The sequence below is a fragment of the Trachemys scripta genome, chromosome 1 (assembly GCF_013100865.1).
Source record: "Trachemys scripta elegans isolate TJP31775 chromosome 1, CAS_Tse_1.0, whole genome shotgun sequence".
Classification (NCBI taxonomy): Eukaryota; Metazoa; Chordata; order Testudines; family Emydidae; genus Trachemys; species Trachemys scripta.
In genome coordinates, this window is record NC_048298.1 from 34,969,673 (window position 1) to 34,993,198 (window position 23,526).

Below are 23,526 nucleotides of genomic sequence, written 5' to 3' on the forward strand. Positions count from 1 at the left end.
GCTGCAGGTTTGACACAGCAGGAAAAATGTCACCGATAGTGAAAGTCACGGAAGCATCTCTAGTTTATGCTTTTGGTATAAGGATTCCTCAGGGACTTTGCAGCAGCAGAGCATCAGGCATAGTGGATCTCCACTTCACCCTGCCTGCTCTCCTGCCTCCATGCTGAGGATGGAGGGGCAGTCGGCACAGGAGACTGCAGAGCTCCGTCCCTCAGCAGAATGTTCCTCTGCACACAGGGAATTCTCCATTGGCCATCTCCAGCTACTCTAAGTCCACTTTGCATTGCTAAAACAGCACAAGGTGAGCTTAGGAGACCAGAGAATCTAGCATTTAGGTCCAACTTTTAGACCTCTGACAGCTAGATTAATAAAAATCTCCTCACACATACAGGATGTGTTATATAGGCAGCTTAACCCAAACATAGGATCCAGTCTTACAGCCCTTCCTTACATGCATAATCCATTTGAAGTCATATGCATATGGCTATAAAGAATCAAAGTAGCATGAGGGTTTGCTATGTAAATGTCTGTGCAAGTCATGAGTGTGCAGTCTCTAACGTTAAAAATAAGGTAGACTGAGAGGGTTTTTTAATGTTTGGAGTCACTGAAGATATACTTACATGATCATATTGCCTAAGTTTCTGGTTGTTTTCAGGTGATTATAGAGAAGCAAAGTTAAGGCTGTTTAGATTCTTAGTTGTACATTTCTGGTTTTTTGTTTTAAAAAAATAAACAATAGACCAGCCTTTTAACAGAGGCTTTTTGCATGAGAATTTCCTTAGGGGTTAAATTGTTATAATTCAGTGTTTTATGACACATGCTTAGAGATGTTGGGAGGCAGAAAGTAGGATACCTTGCAGAGCTCCTAAATTCTACAGCGCACCAAAAGCCAGGCACCAGAGGCATAGCCCAATCAAGCCCTGTGAGTCAGTTCTATCTAGGGTTACCATATTTCAACAAGCAAAAAAGAGGACGGGAGGAGCCCCGCCCTAGCCCCGCCCCTGCCCCTCCCACTTCCCGCCCCCCCAGAACCCCCAACCCTCCCCCCGTTCCTTGTCCCCTGACTGCCCCCTCCTGGGACCCCTGCCCCTAACTGCCCCCCGGGACTCCACTCCCTATCTAAGCCTCCTTGCCTCTTGTCCCCTGACTGCCCCAACCCTTATCCACACCCCCACCCCCAGACAGACCCCTGGGACTCCCACGCCCCATCCAACCACTCCCCACCCCCTGACAGCCCCCCCCAGAACTCCCAACCCATCTAAACCCCTCTGCTCCCTGTCCCCTGACTGCTCCGATCCCTCTCCCCACTCCTGCCCCCTGACAGCCCCCCCCCAGAACTCCCAACCCCCCCCCCCGCTCCTTGTCCCCGACTGCCCCCTCCTGGGACCCCTGCTCCTAACTGCCCTCCAGAACCCCACCCCCTACCTAAGACTCCCTGTTCCTTGTCCCCTAACTGCCCCCTCCTAAGACCCCCCCCAACTGCCCCCCAGGACCCTACCCCCTACCTGTACCCTGACTGCCCAAAACTTTCTCCACTCCCCCCCAAAAGCCCCCCCCCCTTTCTTGACTGCCCCCTCCAGAACCTCCCTGTCCCTTCTCCTGCCCCCCCTTACCCTGCTGCTCAGAACAGGGTGTTGGGCTCTGTGCCAGCCGGACACATGGCTGAGCTCCCCTGCACAACACAAAACCCGGTCCCTGGCCCTGCACAGGGCTGCCGGAGAAGGCTGCAGGAGGAGGAGCTGCCGGCCGGCTCAGAATGCAGGGAGGGGGGGGTGGGAGGAGGAAGCTGCTCCGGAGTCCAGCCCGGGACTTTCCTGCAGCCCTCCCAGCCGCTCGCTCTGCCGGGGGAGGGGGAAATCCCGGACATTGTGAGTGCTTTACAAAATCCCCCCGGACGCTATTTTTAGCACACAAAAGGAGGACATGTCCGGGTAAATCCGGACGAATGGTAACCCTAGTTCTATCTGTTTTTCCCCCTCTCACCTCCAGCTTAGCCTCCCTGAATTCCATATGACCCACTGAGGATATTAACAGATTTGCAGGACATATGACCCAATAAGAATCTATAAAGTCTACATCAGGACCATAGTTCCTGAGAACCTAGTGTAACAGGTCCTACAGATTTTATGAAGTGTACAGAGAGGTAAATCCAGGATAGGAATCTGGAAATAATCTATGGAAACTGGGAGCAGAAGGAGGATGGAGAATAATGGAAGATGACTCAGGAATGCCACCTGAGGAGTCAAGGAGCTCTGGAGACACTCAGAAGAGATCAATGTGGTTCAAAATCTTGTCTCTCTCACCAACAGAAGTCCAATAAAAGATCTCATATACCTTGTATCCCGAGGAGAAACAGGACAGTTCTGCAACATGTAAGTGTTCTGCAGAAGCTGTCTCAGGTGAAGAATCACTTTTAAGAAATTTGGTCCGCAGGAAACTAATAGGCCCATTTAAAGTTCATGAAATCATCTAACCTCCAGCACAGCTTACTTCAGTAGGATCATTCTGATCATCCTAAATTCACCACTGAATAGCTTCTCAGATATGATTGTAAGATGGTGGGCCTGCCCCTTTGAGAGTCTGGGGCTGGCCAATCCTGTTCAATCAGCACACCTGTGCCATAATGAACTGTATCTAAGACAGAGGGGGCAGGACTAACTGATGTCAGGTGGGCCTCGTAAAAGGACTGAGAAGATGCAGTTTACTGGAGGGGGATAGTGGGTAATGAGCTGGTAGACAAAGTGGCAAAAAGTTCTGTCAAACACAAGCAAGTTGATTCAGAGAACCTTTTAAGTAAACTGGAGTTTAGAAATCTAATTAAAAATGAGTTCAGAGAGGAATGGTAGGAAATATGGGCAAAAGAAAGAGAGGGAAAAAGATTCCATGATATATGCCCAAGAGTTGAAAATGCTGATACGTTGCAAGGCCCTGAGACAGCGAAGTGACCATTTAGAATTTTAACTGTATGTTGTGGTTTAAATAATAATTTGTTGCTAATAAACAAACAAACAAACAGATGGATTATGTGGGATGTGTGAGGCGAAGGAAACAGTTGAGCATCTGCTGTGGGAGTGCAAAGAGTATACCATTGAAAGGAGGAATTTATATGAAAAACGTAGAGGCCTTAAAGTATCAAAATTTTCACTGCAACACCTAGTTAGAGCACCAGGGAAATGGGCCCCTACCAAAAAGCTGTAGAGTGCTTCTTTAGGAACACTGGGAAAGGTGAAAGACTTTAATTCTTGAATTATCTATTTGGTATCCAATGCTTGGCAGCCATAGACTTAGCAAATGCGTCTCCTTTACCATAAAACACATAAAGAAGAAGTTTACAAGAGGAACTAAAAGATGCAATTTGGGTTCCTGTGGAAAGTCCTCAAGTATCCGCTGGAAGAGGGGCTGAGATGGTGATGGGATTCCGGACCAGGCACCTGTGAGTCAGGGTTCTATCTAAGAGCCAGAGAGAGACTTAAACATAGCTCAGAAGGGACAGGATTATAGAAGAGCCCATGAGGGGTAAAAGAACATTTTGTTTGTGTGAACTTGTGTTTGCACTTGACTTACCCTGGAAGTGCATCTGGACTAGATGTGATTTGGCTGAAATCCAAATTGTGGAGAGAAACAGGCTATTGCAGGGCCAAAGAGGTGTTCATAGAGGCAAAAACCTGTGCAATACCATGCCCTCATGCCAGAGATGGTGAGTGGAACTACTCAGAATGCTTAACAGAATTTTAAAGCCAGGAGAGACCATTATGATCATCTCAAATGACCCTCTAACGAACAGGAGCAGCTAGTTTTGCGAGGAAGTTCTCCAGGTGAAGAAGGAGCGATTATGTGACCCTTGGGGTAATTTTGTTGTCCATAGAGTATGTGTTTGTGGTGTGCTTGATTGAAATATACCATGTGGTCTGTTTGTTTGGGGGACAGTGTGCTGACTGTGTTAGTGCTGAGCTTAATGGCCTGCTAGGCAAGGCTGAGAGCTTCTTAACGAGGTTTTGATCCTTAAGACCTTTAGCAACCATCAGCCCTTAACCCAGGGGGCGGAGCTACCCAGGAAGACCAGGGTTTTAAAAAGCCCACTCCTAAGCAACCAGAGGAGCTAGTGAACGGGAGTGGCTAACAGGAGTTTTGCGAGGGAGTTTACAGAGGAGGGATAGATACATTCTTTAAATTTAAAGCAAAAAAAAAAAAAAAAAAAACCTGATAAAACCAAATCTCAACAAAGGAACTAACTTCAGGAGTAAAAAGATAATGCAGGCAGAAGTCCAGCAACAGAGTGGGGGCTACCCAATTTATTGCACACAATGCAGCATGCATGATTACCTGCCCTATGGGCAGATGGTGTGTGTGTACAATGTTAGAAGTCTAAATAATAAGATGGGTGAACTACAGTGCCTCGTATTAAATGAGGCTATTGATATAATAGGCATAACAGACACTTGGTGGAATGAGGATAATCAATGGGACACAGAAATACCAGGGTACAAAATATATTGGAAGGACAGAACAGGTTGTGCTGGTGGGGAAGTGGCACTATATGTGAAAGGAAGTGTAGAATCAAATGAAGTAAAAACCTTAAATGAACCAAACTGTACCATAGAATCTCTACGGATAGAAATTCCAGGCTCTAATAATAAGAATATAGCTGTAGAGATATTACCAACCACCTGACCAGGATGGTGATAGTGACTGTGAAATGCTCAGGGAGATTACAGAGGCTATTAATATAAAAAAAATCAGTAATAATGGGGGATTTCAACTATCCCCATATTGACTGAGTACATATTACCTCAGGACGGGATGCAGAGATAAAGTTTCTTGACACCTTAAATGACTGCTTCTTGGAGCAGCTATCCTGGAACACACAAGAGGAGAGGCAATTCTTGATTAAGGCCTGGTCCCCACTAACCCCCCACTTCGGACTAAGGTACGCAAATTCAGCTACGTTAATAACGTAGCTGAATTCGAAGTACCTTAGTCCGAACTTACCACGGGTCCAGACGCAGTAGGGAGGCTCCCCCGTGGATGCCACGTACTCCTCTCGCCGAGCTGGAGTACCGGCGTCGACGGCGAGCACTTCCGGGATCGATTTATCGTGTCTAAACCAGACGCGATAAATCGATCCCAGAACATCGATTGCCTGCCGCCGGACCCGGAGGTAAGTGTAGACATACCCTTAGTCCTAAGTGGAGCACAGGATCTGCTCCAAGAGGTGAATATAGCTGGACTGGTTGGTAATAGTGACCATAATATAATTAAATTTAATATCCCTGTAGCAGGAAAAACACCACAGCGGACCAACATTTAATTTCAGAAAGGGTAACTACACAAAAATGAGGAGGTTAGTTAAACTGAAATTAAAGGGTACAGTGCCAAAAGTGAAATCTCTGCAAGCTGCATGGAAACTTTTTAAAGACACCATAATAGAGGGTCAACTTAAATGTATACCACAAATTAAAAAACATAGTAAGAGAACCAAAAAAGAGCCACTGTGGCTATACAACAAAGTAAAAGAAGCAGTGAGAGGCAAAAAGTCATCCTTTAAAAAGTGGAAGTTAAATCCTAGTGAGGAAAATAGAAAGGAGCATAAACACTGACAAATTAAGTGTAAAAATATAATTAGGAAGGCAAAAAAGAATTTTAAGAACAGCTAGCCAAAGACTCCAAAAGTAATAGCAAAAAACATTTTAAATACATCAGAAGCAGGAAGCCTGCTAAACAACCAGTGGGGCCACTGGACGATCGAGATGCTAAAGGAGCACTTAAAGATGATAAGGCCATTGCAGAGAAACTAAATGATTTCTTTGCATTGGTCTTCATAGCTGAGGATGTAAGGGAGATTCCCAAACCTGAGCCATTCTTTTTAGGTAACAAATCTGAGGAACTGTCCCAGATTGAGATGTCATTAGAGAAGGTTTTGGAACAAATTGATAAAGTAAACAGTAATAAATCATCAGGACCAGATGGTATTCACCCAAGAGTTCTGAAGGAACTCAAATGTGAAATTGCAGGACTACTAACTGTAGTCTGTAACCTATCATTTAAATCAGCTTCTGTACCAAACGACTGGAGGATAGCTAATGTGACGCCAATTTTTAAAAAGGGCTCCAGAGCTGATCCTGGCAATTACAGGCCAGTAAGCCTGACTTCAGTACCGGACAAACTGATTGAAACTATAGTAAAGAATAAAATTGTCAGACACATAGATGAACATAATTTGTTGGGGAAGAGTCAGCATGTTTTTTGTAAAGGGAAATCATGCCTCACCAATCTGCTAGAATATGGTATAGCATATGGACAAGGGCAGTCTAGTAGATATAGTGTACTTAGATTTTCAGAAAGCCTTTGACAAGGTTCCTCACCAAAGGCTCTTAAGCAATTTAAGCTGTCATGGTGTAAGAGGGAAGGTCCTCTCATGGATTGGTAACTGGTTAAAGATAGGAAACAAAGGGTAGGAATAAGTGGTCCATTTTCAGAATGGAGAGATAAATAGTGGTGTCCCCCAGGGTTCTGTACTGAGACCAGTCCCATTCAACATATTCATAAATGATATGGAAAAAGGGGTAAACATTGAGGTGGCAAAATTTGCAGATGATACAAAACTACTCAAGATAGTTAAGTCCCAGGCACATTGCGAAGAGCTACAAAAGGAACTCTCAAAACTGGATGACTGGGCAACAAAATGGCAGATGAAATTCAATGTTGATAAATGCAAAGTAATGCACATTGGAAAACATAATCCCAAGTATACATATAAAATGATGGGTCTAAATAAGTTGTTACCACTCAAGAAAGAGATCTTGTAGTCATTGTGGATAGTTCTCTGGAAACATCCACTCAACGTGCAGCAGCAGTCCAAAAAAGTGAACAGAATGTTGGGAGCCATTAAGAAAGGGGTAGATAATAAGACAGAAAATATCATATTGCCTCTATATAAATCCATGGTATGCCCACATCTTGAATACTGCGTACAGCTGTGGTCACCCCATCTCAAAAAAGATATATTGGAATTGGAAAAGGTTCAGAAAAGGGCAACAAAAATAATTAGGGGTATGGAATGGCTTCTGTATAAAGAGAGATTAATAAGACTGGGACTTTTCAGCTTGGAAAAGAGGTGACTAAAGGGGGATATGATAGAGGTCTATAAAATCATGACTGGTGTGGAGAAGGTAAATAAGGAAGTGTTATTCACTCCTCATAACACAAGGACTAGGGTGCACCAGATGAAATTAATAGGCAGCAGTGATAGGATATAGATATTTAAGCCTGTTTGCAAAGGCCTATACTTTAAGAATTTAGGTGTATTCTTATTACTTAGCTAGTTATAAAGGTATAAAAGAAAGAATCAAAATTACTCTTTGTATGTGTAAGGGCCTTTTCTCACTTTGACAGTTTGAGGCCCTGTTTAGTCATATTGAAATAAGGCAATCTGGGGCTGTTAGGAAGGTGATTTGATTTATTACCTCCAGAGAAAGGGAAGAGCCTAGAAGATGTGAAAGGAAACTTAGTTTGATAGCATCCTGTTTGGCAAGAACTTACTTATTAATAATTGGGATGTGAAATCCTTATTTCTGTATTGTTCTATCAGTGTAGTCTTCACTTCCCTATTGTCTATCTGTATAATCTTTGTCTGGTTCTGTGATTGTTTCTGTCCGCTGTATAACTAATTTTGTTGGGTGTAAACCAATTAAGGTGGAGGGATATAATTGGTTAAATAACCATGTTACAATGTGTTAGGATTGGTTAGTTAAATTTCAGTAAAATGATTGGTTAAGGTATAGCTAAGCAAAACTCAAGTTTTACTATATAGTCTCTGCAGTCAATCATAAAGTAAGGGGGGAATGGGAACAGCGACTGGGGGTGGGGGAATTGGGATCATGTTTTGCTAAGCAGGGAATGGGAACAGGAACAGGGACACAGGCAAGGCTCTGTGGTGTTAGAGCTGGGAAGGGGGACACTAAGGAAGGAAACTGGAATCGTGCTTGCTGGAAGTTCACCCCAATAAACATCAAATTGTTTGCACCTTCGGACTTCGGGTATTGTTGCTCTCTGTTCATGCGAGAAGGACCAGGGAAGTGAGAGGGTGAAGGAATAAGCCCCCTAACAAGCAGATTTAAAACAAACAAAAGGAAATATGTCTTCACACAACACACAGTCAACCTGTGGAACTCTTTGCCAGAGAATGTTGTGAAGGCCAAGACTATAACAGGGCTCAAAAAAGGACTAGATAAATTCATGGAGGATAGGTCCATCAATGGTTATTAATCAGGATGGGCAGGGATGGTGTCACTAGCCTCTGTATGCCAGAAGCTGGGAATGAGTGACGGGGTGGATCACTTGATGATTAACTGTTCTGTTCATTCCCTCTGGAGGACCTGGCATTGGCCACTGTCGGAAGACAGGATACTTGGCTAGATGGAGCTTTGGTCTGACCCAGTATGGCTGTTCTTATGTTCATAACACAGGCCATACAACTTAATCCAATAGCAACAGACTTTTTCAATATAAGAATGAGTTCTGTGCACTAAATCTTGCCAATAAGTTTGAATAAACCCCATTTGAAGCAAAGCATTGTTAAGAGGCAAAAAACAAAACAAAAAACTCTTTAGAATTTTCAAAACATATTTTTTTCCAAGTCCCACATCTTAAAATAGCTTGTCTAACTGCTGCTTGGAAGTGCAAATGGTTTCCCAAAGATCCGTGTTAAGTTTTTCTCAGCCTTTGCCATAATTAAGGCCCTGTGATACTCCACTGAAATCAGAGGTATGACTCAAAGGGACTCAGGGAGTGGAGTATGCCTACTATTAACCTGCAAAGTGAAATTAGGACTGGCATAAACCCAGGCTTGAGTAGCTGAAGTCTGGGTGGTATCTGGGAGCTGACATCCAGCTACCACATGAAAGACTCCCTATTGCTGGAGGCAGGGGGTAACAAGGTGACTGTTAGGCCTGGTCTACATTAGGAATTAGGTCGGTAGAAGAATGTTGCTCAGGGATGTGAAAAATCCCTGAGTAACGCAGTTAAACCAAACTAACCACTGGGGAACACAGTGCTGTTGGCGTAGGCAGTGTCTTCACTAAAGGGCTGCACCCCCGGAGCACCCATGGAATCGGCGGCAATGCAAACTGAGGAAGATAGGCATTCAACCACCTGAAGTTGTGTGCAGGGCCCAATTTGGTAGGTGTGCTCAAGAGGCTGCCAACCAGATTATGTCCATCAAGTGAGTTCACACAATAGCTGGGGAAGGGAGGAGGAGGAGAACCACCACCTCCCTCACAACTTTTAGCACAGTAGTCAGGATACTCACCCAGGATGTTGGAAGACCACTGGTTCAAGTCCCCTGTGCTTGATGAGAAGGGATTTGAACAGGAATCTGCTACCATTCTGCAGTGTGTCCTAACCACTAGGCTATAGGATTTTTTGATGTGGGGCTCCCTTAATCTTTCCTATTGAGTTTTTTTTTTTTAATAACATAATTGAATAACTAGGTCATAGAAAGTTAGAATGATGCCTTATCCTAGTGGTTAGAGCTCTCAATTAAGACATAGCAAATCTTTTCTAGTGTAGAGGGGGTGATTTGAACTAGGGTCTCCCAAATCCCAGGTGTGTATGCTAACCAGTAGGTTATTAGGGGCCTGCATCTCACACCTCCTTGCCCTCAACTGTTTTGTATGAACTCACCTGAGAGCCCTGATCTGGTAGGAGGCGTACTGAGCTGGCCTACTGGATGAGGCCCTGCACATGCTCAGATAGCTGAATTGCTCATCTTCTCTCTCTCTCTCCCACCAAACCCTTTGTGAATCACAAGCAGTCAGACGCCTCTCTGCAGCCTAGACTTAGGTGCCAAATTCGGAGAGAACAATGGTGCTTAGCACACGCCCCTCTGGTCAGCATATCTCACTGGCTAGTTTAGGTAGTAGCTCCTCACCTAGGATGTTTGCTGGGTGGATTCCATTCTAAGGTACCTATGTCTTCCCATTGTATAGGAGCCTACCCAAGTAACTCAGGTTTTGTGGATCACAGTATTGTTCCTGAATGGCTGCACAGAATTAGAGAGCGGCCAAGAAGAACTAAGGAGGACTTTCTGCGTGATATTGTGATGCACTCCACCGCTGTGAAACAGGAATTGAAGGAGTGGTGGGACAGAGAGAAGAGGGACCGAAAGGAGAATGCGACACTCAGAATGAAGCCATGGAACGGCTCTTAAATGTTATGGAGCGCCAAGCTGACATGCTCCAGGAGATATTAGCTCTTCAAAGTGCGCAGCTCCACACTCGCCCTCCCCTGCAGCCGCTGTCGCAAAACTCTTTTCCATGCTCTCCCCAGACACCACCAATACACTCTTATCAATCTCCTGGCTCCAGTCTATACCCGTTGCATTCCACTCCTCCTCCCTCAGAGTCCAGAACTGTGGACTCCCACTACCCACTGCACTTAACACCCATCCCTCTGCAGTTTGGCCCTGATGAAGTACAGTACCCGCTGCATTGTACTCCAAAGGAGAAGGCTAGATATGATCCCTGGACATACACAAATCTTTAGGCATCTCAGGACCCCTCCTCCTCTTGGGACCTTCCCTTCCCCTATGCCTCTCACTGCTGATGGGTTTTTTAGGTTTGACTCTCTCCTTCAGTTTTTTTTTTTAATAAAATAATTGTGTTGGTTTGAAAGCAATCTTTATTCTATTAATTGACAGCAAAAACAGCCATACAAAGCAACATACAATTATTTTAAATCCACATACTGCATCGTCTGCACCAACCACCTCCCAGCATTAAAAGCACTGCACTCCTGAGCATAGCATTAAATATTAGTGGCTTTTTAACGGCCAAAAGCACACTTGACAATCATTCAGCACTTGCTCGGCCTGTTGTTGAACCGCTCCTTGCTGCTATCAAGTTGCCTGTGTATGGCTTCATAAGACATGGCATTAAGGGGTAGGCAGGGTCTCCCAGGATCACAATGGGCATTTCAACTTCCCCTACGGTGATCTTCTGATCCAGGAAGAAAAAAGTCCCTGGTTGCAGCTTCCTGAACAGGGCAGTGTTCCTAAAGATGCGTTTGTCATGCACCTTTCCAGACCAGAGTTAATGTCCATGAAACTCCCCCGACAATCCATAAACACCCGGAGAACCACTGAGAAATACCCATTGTTATTAATGTACTCAGTGGCTAGGTGGTCAGGTGCCAGAATTGGAATATGCGTGCCATCTATCACCCCTCCACAGATAGGGAAGCCCATTTGTGCAAAGCCATCCCACAATGTCATGCACGTTGTCCCAGTCTTTTGGAGCGATGCGATTAATAGCCCTGCAGACTTCTGTCAACACGAGTCCAACAGTCAACTTTCCTACTCTGAACTGGTTAGCAACTGATCGGTAGCAGCCTGGAGTAGCCAGCCTCCACAGTGCAATCGTCACGTGGTTCTCCAATGGCAGGGCAGCTCTCATTCTTGTAAAAAGAACAGGAGTACTTGAGGCACCTTAGAGACTAACAAATTTATTTGAGCATAAGCTATCGTGGGCTACAGCCCACTTCATCAGATGCATAGAATGGAACATACAGTAAGAAGATATATATACATACAGAGAACAAGAAAGCTATGCTCAAATAAATTGTTAGTCTCTAAGGGTATGTTAAGACGCGATATATTGATCCCCGAACGTGCTCCCCGTCGACTCCGGAACTCCACCAGAGTGAGCGGCAGTAGCGGAGTCGACGGGGGAGCCGCGGCCGTCGATCCCGCGCTGTGTGGACCCCAGGTAAATTGATCTAAGATACTTCGACTTCAGCTATGCTATTCATGTAGCTGAAGTTGCGTATCTTAGATCAATCCCCCCAATGTAGACCAGCCCTAAGGTGCCACAAGTACTCCTGTTCTTTCTGTGGATAGACTAACACGGCTGCTACTCTGAAACCTCTCATTCTTGTGTCCTTGCCCCGTAGGGCTAGGGCGAGCTCATCACACAGTCTCATGAATGTGGCTTTCCTCATCCGAAAGTTCTGCAGCCACTGCTCGTCATCCCAGACGTGCATCACGATGTGATCCCACCACTCAGTGCTTGTCTCCCAAGCCCAAAAGTGGAGTTCCACTATGGTCAGAACCTCCATGAATACCACAAGTAAACTCATGTCATAGCTACTACGTATGGCGAGATCAATGTCGCTCTCCTCTTGCCTTTGTAGTTTAAGTTAACTCCACTGCCGCTTGTGACGTGTTGGTCAGAGCGAGCAGAATACTGATCAACAGTTCAGGATCCATTCTTGCAGCCCGAAGAGGCAGGGCGCGCAATACACAAACCATTGAAAGATGGCACCAAATGCGGACGGAAGCACAGAGATTGCTGGGATGAGAAGCAATGTATCACAGGGGAATGTACCCATTGGGAAAGGACTCAGGATGCCCCACACAATCCCTCCACCTTCCCACAACTCTTAGTGGCAGAGAGAAAGAGGTGCTCTCTAGGATAACTGCCCATAGTGCACCACTCCAAATACTGCTGCAAGTGCCACAAGTGTGAAGACGCTATTGCGCAGGCAGCTGACTGTGTGAACACACAACAGCGGTTTCCCTTCAGTGCTCTCTCAGTGGCGCTGTAACTCCCGGCGCTGTAACTAAGATTGAGAAGACTTTTCTGATTAAAGGATGAGTTTTCTAAGTGCTCTGAAATCTGCATGTTTAGTTGTATTGTCTTGAAATTTGCTGTCTAATAGGATTATTGATATAAATTTGGGCTCATTTGAGTGAGAGGTTCCTGAGATAAAAACTCCCAGAAAAAACAGCTTTTCTTAAAGTTCACAGTATCTACGAACTTTTTTATGCATACCTGGTTTCTGAAGATGTAATGTCTTAATGGAATGGAAAGGAGCAGGTGACCTGGAATTGGTGGTGGGGGGGGGGAGGGCGTTATATGCTGCAGGAGATAGTTGCCGGGGGTGGGGGTAGAGCAAAGACAAAAGATATGCACACACCAGTCTGCTCTCACATGCTTAAAGTTACAGTTACCACCATGTAATAAAACTGTCAAGTGTTTTGGGACATAGACCATGTCTTAAGATTTCTCTCACTGGCTGCATTAGCAACTATAAACATTTCAAACCACAGCCATTATCTCCATTCCATTATAACAAAGCATCGGATGTGAGAGAAGCATGCAATTTGTTTGTAGATGTCCATAGTTCTATAGCTAGCCCATAACTGGGTTTGCACAACCTCTTCTCCCCTCAGGCCTAAGAGAGCCAATACCTGCTGTGCAGAAATATGTCTAGTATGTGGAGCTGACACAGTCAGTTGCACGCAACAAGGGAACGCTGCTAGATGAGCTGCCAAGATGTACAATCAGGAAAAGGAATGGCAAAAACACATGGAGGGCTTTAAGCAGGGGTTGGCTTTCAGGCTCTGTGACCCTGGGCAGTGGAGTTTACAGTTGTGACCAGAGCAGTCACTGTCACGGAGTGGGACAGATGCTGTGGAGGACTGTCAAGATCAACATAGGTCATGCAGCGCCTACAGTTGCATTGTGTCAATCTCAGCAGGTCGACCATAGTTCCACACTGTTTGGGGAGGTGATTTTACTGAGTTGCCATAATGGGATGGTTACATCAGCCAGAAACAAATTTGAGTGAAGATACATGCACAAAAAGTCAGCTTGAATTAACCAGGCTTTCCACTTCTTGAAATAAATCTGCTTATTGAGATTTAGCACTAGGGTTGAGACAGAAACTTTTGTCATCTACACAGACACAGTATCATTTTTTAAATTATTATTTAACAATAGCACCATATTGGACGTGAGATTTTTTGCTACCCATGGTGATCTGTGAGCCCAAAGTTAAGAAAAGGGGTGAAGTCTATAGCTGCCTCCTCAAAGACTAAGATCAAGAGATCAATATAAAAGCCTACCAAATTGTCACAGATTGGCCTGTCAGGACAGCAATTCCTCTTTAGAGCCCTTTGGAAGTGGACCAATTGCATTAAAATAGGTGACCTATCAAAACATGTTTACTACCCTAACAGGAGAGGTGTACCTCAAAATTGAATTGCAGTGAGCAACGACTGGTCCATAATTAGACATCAAAACTTTGTGAAGCCCTCTCCAGAGCAGCTGCCAGATGTATTTTGGATTAGACCCCAAACATATAGTGAAGACCTAGCAAGAATGGGAGATAGATGTATTGCAAAAATGCATAGGAAAGTATTCTTAGTGCCGGCTGAAGATGTGTGTTCTGGAGATCCCCCAATGCATGGTGAAGGGAGCAAATGTATCACGGTTAAGACTACAAGTCTGAACAAAGAACTCTCCCAAATTAGAGCTAGATTTATTAGGTATTTTACCCCCAAAATATGGTGAGCATAATTCTTATGCCACTATTTGGCACACTGGGGATTAGATACCAAAACCCACGATTGGATCATATTCAATGTAAGTGAAAAGTCTAGTATGATCATACCCATAAATGAATAGTGAAACCATAACTATGTTGGATAATACACATATTTGGGGATGAATATATATGAAGCTCTGCTTGGGGTGAGAGAGAGCACTACTTGGGATCTCACCATGAACACAGGGCTTTGACTAGAGTAAGTGAAGAACATACTGCAGATTAAACCCTCACCTATAGATGGAGCTCTTCAGAGCGGGTGCCGTACTAGGGACTGGATTTAAAGCTCTCGTGATAAAACACCTTTGAGCGCTCCCTCTGACAGGTGCCTTTGGGGATGAGACCCCGCGCCCAGCGAAGTTCCCCATCCCCTACGCTGCGGGGCGGGTGTCTCATCCCCAAACGCTGCATGAAGCGGGGAGAGTCCTCCCCTTTCAGCACAGTCAACGGGAGCCCCACCCAGGCTAGCTCCGCCAGGCACCCACCCCAGCCCAGGAAACCCCGTAGGGACGGGGCCGCCCTGTGGTCAGTGCCAGTCCCTGCCAGCGAGGGACCTGTTGTCACTCACCGCCCTCCTCTGCTAAGGAAAAGGGCGCGGCGCGGCTACGCGCAGAGCCTGGTAACCGTTCAGCGCCCCAAACGTCCCATGCGCGCTTACTCTGGTGCCGGACTCAGACGCGCCTGAGACGGCCATTTTGCATCGCTCTGCCTGTACGACGACACGTTACGCGCCGTACGTGGTGCCGTTCCGTTCCGCTGCGTGCCCCGCCCCCGCTCGTGGCGCTTGCGCGGTCTGCGCTGTGGCGGCCGAGCCGGGGGAGCCGATCAGCGTCGCGGCGGCGGCAGCTGGAGACAAAGCGCCCGACTAATGAATGGGACGGTCCTGCCTGACCCTTCCCTTTAACTCCTTCGGGCCCGGCCGGGTGGCGGTAACTGGTGGCCTCCCGCTTCCGCAGCGGCTGACCGGCGAGGTGAGTGGTCGGGCTGTGGCGCAGAGCCCCCTCCCAGGGCCTCAGATCCGGTTCTCCCGCTCCCCGGGCTCCTACTGTCCCCACCACTGGCTGGCTCTGCCTCCGCGGCGCCAGTTCCCCGGTGCCCGAGCCGCTGGCTCCCGGGGCTCCCCACGGCCGTGTTCCGGCCGGGAGCGCCCCCAGGGCAGCGCCACCAGGCCGGGGAGGGGGCGTGCGGTGGTGAGGCACAGGAAGAGGGGAACTAGGCCCCTGGTGCTCGCCCGCTCCATTGTCTCTGAGGCCCTGGGAGGGGGCTCCGCTGGGGTTGGGGGGTGCCCGGTACCGCTCCCCTGGGCGGGGCTCTCCCAGACCCCGGTGTGGGGGGCGCGGGTCTGACCTGCCCGGGGAGCTGCTGTGCTCCCTCCGCGGTATCCGGCGGGCTGGGTGGAGGGCTCCCGGCGAGCCCTCTCTGGAGGCCCGGGGCCCGCTTCGCATGCATGGCAGCGCGCGACTTGCATTGTCTCCGTCCGTCGCTGTCCGCCCCGTACAGCGCCAGGCCAGCCCAACCCCCCCCCCCCCCCCCCCCCGGGGGGACTGCGCCCAGAGGCCGCGGGAGGAACCGGGCCCTTCGCTTGGGGGCGGGAGGAAGAAGTGACCATGTGGCCGGTGTGAACCCGATCTAAGATGGCTAAGAGTGAATAAGAATAGCCCAGGGGCCCGCTAGGCAGGCATTGCGCTCTGCAGAGCTGTGATTGCTGTGTCCAGCTTTGTAACGCATGCTGGGGTGTGGGCTTAACGAGTAATGGGGAACTCCCTGCCCAGCGAACTGCATCTAGGTGTAAATGTGTGTAACGTGCAGTCTGAGATGGAAAGTGTGTGCTCAACAAGACACACCCCCGCCCCCATTTGTGTGCGCACAAGCTGAGATGGAAAGTGCGTTCTGGACTCTTATACACGAACATACAATTTACAAATGAGACTCTAGATATCAGGTCTAAGTAATTGTTTTGAGGTGGACACTGGATTTTAGAGGAAAGACTATCCACGGCTAGCATCAGCAATAATCTGGACACCATCTTCAGCCCTCCCTCCTTTGAGGGTCCCCAGTCCTGCAGTTGGTATTCAGACCAAAACTGCCGTTGGTTTTAAGAAAGACGTGTCTGTAAAGTCTGCAGAATTTGCCTGTCATCTAGTCCAATTAAGTTTTTAATATTAACTTTCCATTTTTAACAAAATCTTGAAAATACTTCAATATGTACAGGTTTTGGATCTTTATTACTTTTTTTAATAGCACATTGTAATAGAGTAGCAAACTTCCTCATTATAATAGATGTTAGTTATTTTGAAAAACATAGCGTGCATGTGCAATAGATGACCAAAATTGTGAAAATATTAAAGGTATGCAAGTTAAATTATGAAAGGATCCTGTTGGTATTAATGATAACCTGTAAATGTTTTTTTTTTCAAAGCTAGGAGTGCGCATTTCTTGCTGCATTATGATGCATAAAAAGGCCTGATTTTCTCCCTCCCCCTCCCCCCCCCCATCTTATTTATATATTAGAAATAGCAAGAATGTCAAATCTGGTCTTTCCTGGTTTTGCTACAGGACTTCTTGGGGACCTCAAAAGTCTTTATTTTTACCTATCATGCCTTAACTGAAGGAATGTGTTTACTGAATCTTTAATGAAGATATCGTTTCAACCCCCATTAAAACAAACTTTTTAGGCTTTACATATGTATTGTTTAAAAAATGGAAAAGGGGACACAGTCCCTTACTTTTTCTTTAACAGTGACCTATAATTTGCAGGATGTGTGCGGGGGAGAGTCTGCACCTGAAGAAGTGGTTTTTTTACCCACGAAAGCTTATGCCCAAATAAATATGTTAGTCTGTATCAACCACAAGGAGTACGGTGGCACCTTAAAGACTAACACGGCTACCCCTCAGATACTTGGAGAATCCCTGTCAGCTCCCTCTTTCCTGCCCCAAAAGTTATACCTATAACCATGAAAATCACCATTTCTTTCAAATATTGTAAGGGTTGGGGTAGGGGAGGGATGTTATGATGGAAATGTAGAATTTTAAAAGTGGATGCAGAGGAAAAATAGAGCTTATATCTTTATTTGTTGCTTCTTTATGATGGATAAAGAAGTCCTGAAAAATCCCCTCCTTCCCCCCGCCCCTTTGATTTTAAGTTAGAGATAGGAGTCCTGTCTGGGTTGGAAGACTATTCATGACTACCCTGGAGGGAGCAAGTCTAATTGACATAGTATCAGAGTCAGAACCATCTACATTAGGGTTTCCAATATTGCAAACACCCCTGTAGCCAAATAGATGTTAGCAACAGTGGGAGTTTTTCTGTGTAAATTGAGTAATGTAAGCAAAATCTAAATTGAGTGGAAAATATATGACATTTTTGCCTCACAAAAGACTGTAAGATGAGCAGTTCAGAGGGGAAAGTTTTTAATCACATTGTTTAAAATTTACTGTTTTTAATAAAACCTGTTTAACTTCAATTGCTGACACTTTGGATAAAGGAAGATTTTGTTAGACACAACATCTTCAATTAGTGTGAGAGCTAAATATATAAAAATGTTTATACTGTGAACTGAGACGACTGTCTACTTTGCAAAACCCACTTGTTTTACTGTTACCTTGTTCTCCCACCCTCTCCAGACCTGTTCTTCTCCCCCCCCCCCCATCCACCTGTTCAATCTTGTCATAAATTGAGATTGCAAGCTATATGGGGTAGGAAGTGTATTCTTGTTACTTGTCTGTACGATGGCTAGCATAGTGGGGCCCTGGACCGTGATTAGGCTCTGTAGGCAATACTCCAATACAAATAATAATATATATCTGAGGCATACAGTCCTCCAGGAAAACCAGAAAAGACCAGAGTTCACCCTGCTGGTATTTGTAAAATTAAAACAAAAAATAAAATGTCAAGGTCGCCTATAGAGAATGAGAGAATCTGAGAAGCCCACTTTTTTTTTTTTTTTTTTTAAATAAATTCAAATCATCTCTAAGGGTGATTTGATGTTGTAATGCATGGGATCCTCCAACCAGATTTTCCTAACTAGATACTACAGGAAAAACCCATAAAAATGCTTAGATTGTTGGGAAATAGCCGATGCTCTTGCTGCAGTCCCCCAGCAGGCATGTGTTAATCTCCCTCATTTTTCCATGACCTAACTGAAGACTACCTTTGGGAATCTGTTTCTGGGTAAGGGAGGGCTTGGGACTGAGGGACATGAGTTCTCTGTAAAATGTTCTGTCTTCTCTCCCTGAACACCATACTGCCTCATGCCCCTCATCACGGTCAACACAAAAATGCCAGGATAGGTCTGCAAAGGTCTGGGGAAGAACTCATCATTTCCATTCCCAGATCAAATAATTTCCATGTAGGGGAAAATCTGGTTTTGAGATTTTCTTTCATAATTAGAAATTCTCAATATCCCACTGCAGAGTACATTGAAGGGAAATAAAGTAGACTTTCTTTACTTAATTACATTCACATCCTAATTGAGGCAACCAAAAAACTGTAAATATTAAATCTTTTTAGATAGAAGGGAATTATTATAATCATTAGGTCTGATATGCATATCACAAACCATAGACCTTCACCCAGTAGGTCAGATACCTTGGTGATGGGTAAGAGATAAAAACCTGAATAGATTATAATAATAATTCAGGCACTGAGCCCAATAACTTTGTAGTATCAATATTTCTTTAAGTAGAGATATTTCAAGAATATTGTTAGTACTGACACAGACTAGTGAAAACTGCTTTATATGTTTAAAACTCATCTGTCTTAACTGTTCACCTTTGTAGAAGTTTGGAAATACATTTTCCCTGACAAATGTGTCCTTTTCTGTTTGGCAAAATTGCCCTGCTTTCTGTGGCTCTTTGTTCCTGCATTTGCACCAGTATCATTAGTGTCAGTAGAAATGTGCACAATTGTGAGAATGTGTTAATTTCAGCTGCTGAACTAACAGGTGGAGTGCATGCTGATTTTGATGACTCAAAAAGCTATTTGTGGGTTTTAAAGTTGGAGGTTTTAAAATAAATTAGAACATAAAGGTGCTACCAGGTTACAACTAATTAAAAGTTAGATAAACTTTTGACTTAAGCTATGTGATAGTACCCTTGTAACGCACTACTTCAGTACTGGACAATTTAGTATGTTATGGCCATGCCACGTTAAAGTGACAAGCAGAATAGGAGAACATAATCTTGGCATTCTTCTTTTTACTTGTACCATATTTAATTTAAAAATATCATAATTTGTCCTGAACTCTTGAAAACTTAAAACCATGGTGGTTTTTAAAATGTGTTGATCTTTCTGAGACTCGGAATGTATTAGTTTCCAGTGGAAGTTGGCACAATAAATGTTACAATATTACTACCGTTTTTATTAAAGTAGGAAACAATCCAGTCTGTAAAATTGTATGATAAATTATTACTTTAAAAAAGACAATTTTAAGTAGTGATGCAGGGCTGAACGAGGATTGATTATTCTGTTCAAACTTAGTTATTAATTCATTTTTATAACTGACTAGAAGCTCATTGCATTTTGTCAAAAGAAACTATAGGCTTTCCAGACAGTGAAACATGTCTGCTTTTACTAGAGCTGTGCAAAATTCATTTGTGTGTAATTTCAGCCCCCCTAAAATTTAATTTTATTTGCTGGGTTGAATAAAGGTCTACCTTTGCATTGAAAGCACAGATTTTGACTTATTAATACAAAAGCCATCTTTGCATAAATTACGTCTTTTCATAAGCAACAGATCAAGTCTGTGCTTGATTATTGGCCTCTTTTCACTGGAAAATGGACGTGGTTTTATGTTTTAAGGTTTGTGTCTTAGTGATAATTCTCAAGTGTTCTCTTTTGAATTTGTAATACAATGCAGAAAACCTTCAAATTCAAATAGTTTTGTTTTTCCTTGTGAATATTTCAGATACTAGTAACTGCTCTATAGATGGTGAGATACTATGGGATAGAGCAGAGGTGGGCAAACTACGGGCCACATCTGGCCCGTGGGACCGTCCTGCCTGGCCTTGAGCTCCCAGCTGGGGAGGCTAGCCTCTGCCCCCTGCTGCCACGCCGCCAAGTGGGCAGCGCTCCGGGCAGTGGGGTTGTGCGCTCCTGCTGAGCAGCGCGGCAGTGTGTCTGGCTCTGGCAGGGCGGCACGGCTGCCAGACATGCTGCTCTGAGTGGCATGGTAAGGGGGCTGGGGCGAGGTGGTTCCGGGGGCAGTCAGGGGACAGGGAGCAGAGGATGGTTGGATTGGGCGGAGGTTCTGGGGGGCGGTCAGGGGACAGGGGGATTGGATAAGCGCGGGAGTCCTGAGGGGCCCTGTCAGGGGGAAGGGGTGTGGATATGGGTCAGGGGACTGGGAGCAGGAAGGTTTGGTAGGGGGTGGGGTCCGGGGGTGGTTGGGGTGGGGGTCCTGGGAGGGGGCGGTTAGGGGACAAGGAGTGGGGGGGGAGAAGGGGTTGGATGGGTCGGGGATTGTCAGGCGGCGGGAAGTGGGAGGGCGAGGGGCCAGGCTGTTTGGGGAGGCACAGCCTTCCCTACGCAGCCCTCCATATAGTTTTGCAACCCCAATGTAGCCCTTGGGCCAAAAAGTTTGCCCACCCCTGGGATAGAGGATGGGAATGTGCCCATAAGGTGCTTAACTCTCTCAACTTTCAATATTTCATGCTGATTCTCTCCATTACCTTGGGCAAGTCACCTAGCCCCTCCTCTGCTCAGTTTCTCAATATGTTGGTGGTGGAGTTTATTATAAATTATTTTAAAGATATAACTCACTATGTTTGCAGAGTAGTACTGATTATTGTAATTCTGCTGGGCTGAATTATCCCACCTGTCCCCCATCTCTTCCCCTCCACACAGACACAGACACACACACACCTGACTGCTCCTTACCCCATGTCGATTCTTGGAGAACCATGAAGTGGTGGAGGGGAGGGAAAGTGCCAAAATGTCTACCATTCACAGCAGAATCCAAGGATTTCTGCCTGGAAATATGAATGATGAGATAATACAGTTTGGAGTTCCTGAGCAGCCTTAGGGGATATCTGTAAGTGGTATCATGCCTTCTGCTTGAGTTGTAGTTTAAGATGTAGGGGAGGCTGTGGACCAGTAGATGACCCTACAGGATAGCTCCTGTCACTGGTTGAAGATATGTGGGGCTAGAGGGGCATAGCCTTTAAAATCTACAGGCCTCCAGCTCAGCTCCTCTCACCAGGAGAGTCAGTTCTTTAAAAGATCTAAAAAGTGAATGTTGGCATTTTCCTCCTCCAGACTCTCAGTACCTCCTGTGTGTTTTCTGTTCTGGGGGACTGATTTCTGGCCCATTGTAATTATTCTTTGATTCCTACTTGTTAATTCAAAATACCTGTTTTTGGAACAAATACAGTGTATAGAATATGATCTGAGTTTAGTGTATGGTGATCATGTGGTGTAGTACATGTTGATTAATACAAGATTCTGTTGGGTTAGAAGCACTGAAGCAGCATATTCAGTTTATGGAGGGAAGGAATAACTTGCTGTCAGGTAGATCTTCTGTCTGTAATGTAATAAATTGATAGGCTCTTTTGAGTGAACTGTTTCCAATGTGATGCAAGTGCCGTGTGTGGGGAGAAGTGGGTGGCATGCCTTGACCTCATTTTGAGGGAGAAATCAGTATTGCCAACCCCAAGCACGCAATAATAGTGTCAGGTTCCAAAAATTGTGAGTTTGGGTTAAAACCATGGGTGTGTTGTTTGTCTTTACAAAGTTCATAGAGTTCAAATTGTGCAGCTTTTGTCGACAACTGAGGCTGGAAATTTATCAGTTGAAAGCTGAGAATTTCATGTCCCAGGACCTGGGACTTAAAGCAAAAAAAAACACCTCAAAATACTGCAAGACTTGGGACAAAATCTTGATAGTTGACAACACTGAAAATTTCTATGTTTAAAATAAAAAATGTTTTTCTCCCCCCCTCAGGTAGACACCTCAGCATCAATTTGGATAGCATGTATTGAACCTGAAATGAAGCCAATGGAACACAGTGGAGCAGATATGTAAGTCTCTGTCAAACTGTTGGACAACTCTTTTTTCCCCAGTATGTACCTCTTTTTTTCCTTCATTTAGAGCAAGGCCAGATGTTACAGGAGGGACTTGAATCTGTGATCGTGAAAGTGACTTAATTTGTGCAGCAATTAATAATTTAGTGTGAGTGTGGGGGGGGAATTGCATAAGTGCTTATAGAATTTAGAAGCAAGTGTCTCATTTGTGATCCTAAATCCCTTAGTTGCTTTTGAAATCAGCACCCTTGCTTGCCAAAATACCTAATGATTTTTAGATCTTTATCCTGGGAAAGGACAAATGCTAGGCCTAAGGTTTCCCTCTGCATTTTCACTCTGATCAGTAAGCACAGGTCATCAGAAGAGCAGGATACACTTTATTGCCTTTTTTTTTTTTTTTTTTAAAGCACAAATACAGTGGGGAAGAGCTGTTCATGATATATTAATGTAGCTTGACAAACACTATTTATTCTTATGTAGGGTTTTAGAATGTGTTATTTTTTCTTTCAAATCTAATTTAACTTAATTTTTAAAATGGATGCATTCATTGGATCATGTGGACAGTGACAACAGATGGATGAAATATTAAGATAGGCAAAATGTTGAGTCTGGAAACATTGATAGGCTTACTTAAACACTAATAGCTTCACATTTTCTCAATTTATCAAAAGTTCAAAGAGACAGTAAGATGACAATTCTTCTAGGTCATATGTCTGTGGTCCTGAGAGGTCCTGTTGTGTACTAGTTTTGCTGTGGGATTTTTTCCTTATTTAGAACTTAGGCTAGTCTACAGCCGGGATTGACGCTCTGAGATCGATCCAGCAGCGTTTGATTTAGCGGATCTAGTGAAGATCTACCAAATCGACAGCAGATTGTTCTCCAGTCGACCCCTGTACGCACCTTACTCTTTTCATCAGGGGTAAAGTCAACAGGAGAGTTTCTCCTGTCGACTCCCCGCAGTGTAGACCCGGCGGTAACTCGACCGAAGGTCAGTCGACTCCAGCTACCTTATTCACGTAGCTGGAGTTGCATAGCGTAGGTCGACTTACCGCGGTAGTGTAAACATAGCCTCAGTTAAGGGGAAATAAACTACCATGGTTGTCTGACAGAATTATAGAAATG

General features: G+C 45.0%; 1 protein-coding gene across 1 annotated transcript in view; it reads left to right on the forward strand.

Moving 5' to 3' along the window:
• The first annotated feature begins 15,154 nt into the window (after positions 1–15,154).
• ZBED4 (zinc finger BED-type containing 4) overlaps positions 15,155–23,526 on the forward strand; it is a 30,942-nt gene continuing 22,570 nt past the window's right edge. Inside the window, exons 1-2 of the mRNA XM_034767261.1 lie at positions 15,155–15,356; positions 22,325–22,401. The gene's annotated coding sequence lies outside the window, so the exon portion shown is untranslated. The remainder of the gene's footprint in view (positions 15,357–22,324; positions 22,402–23,526) is intronic.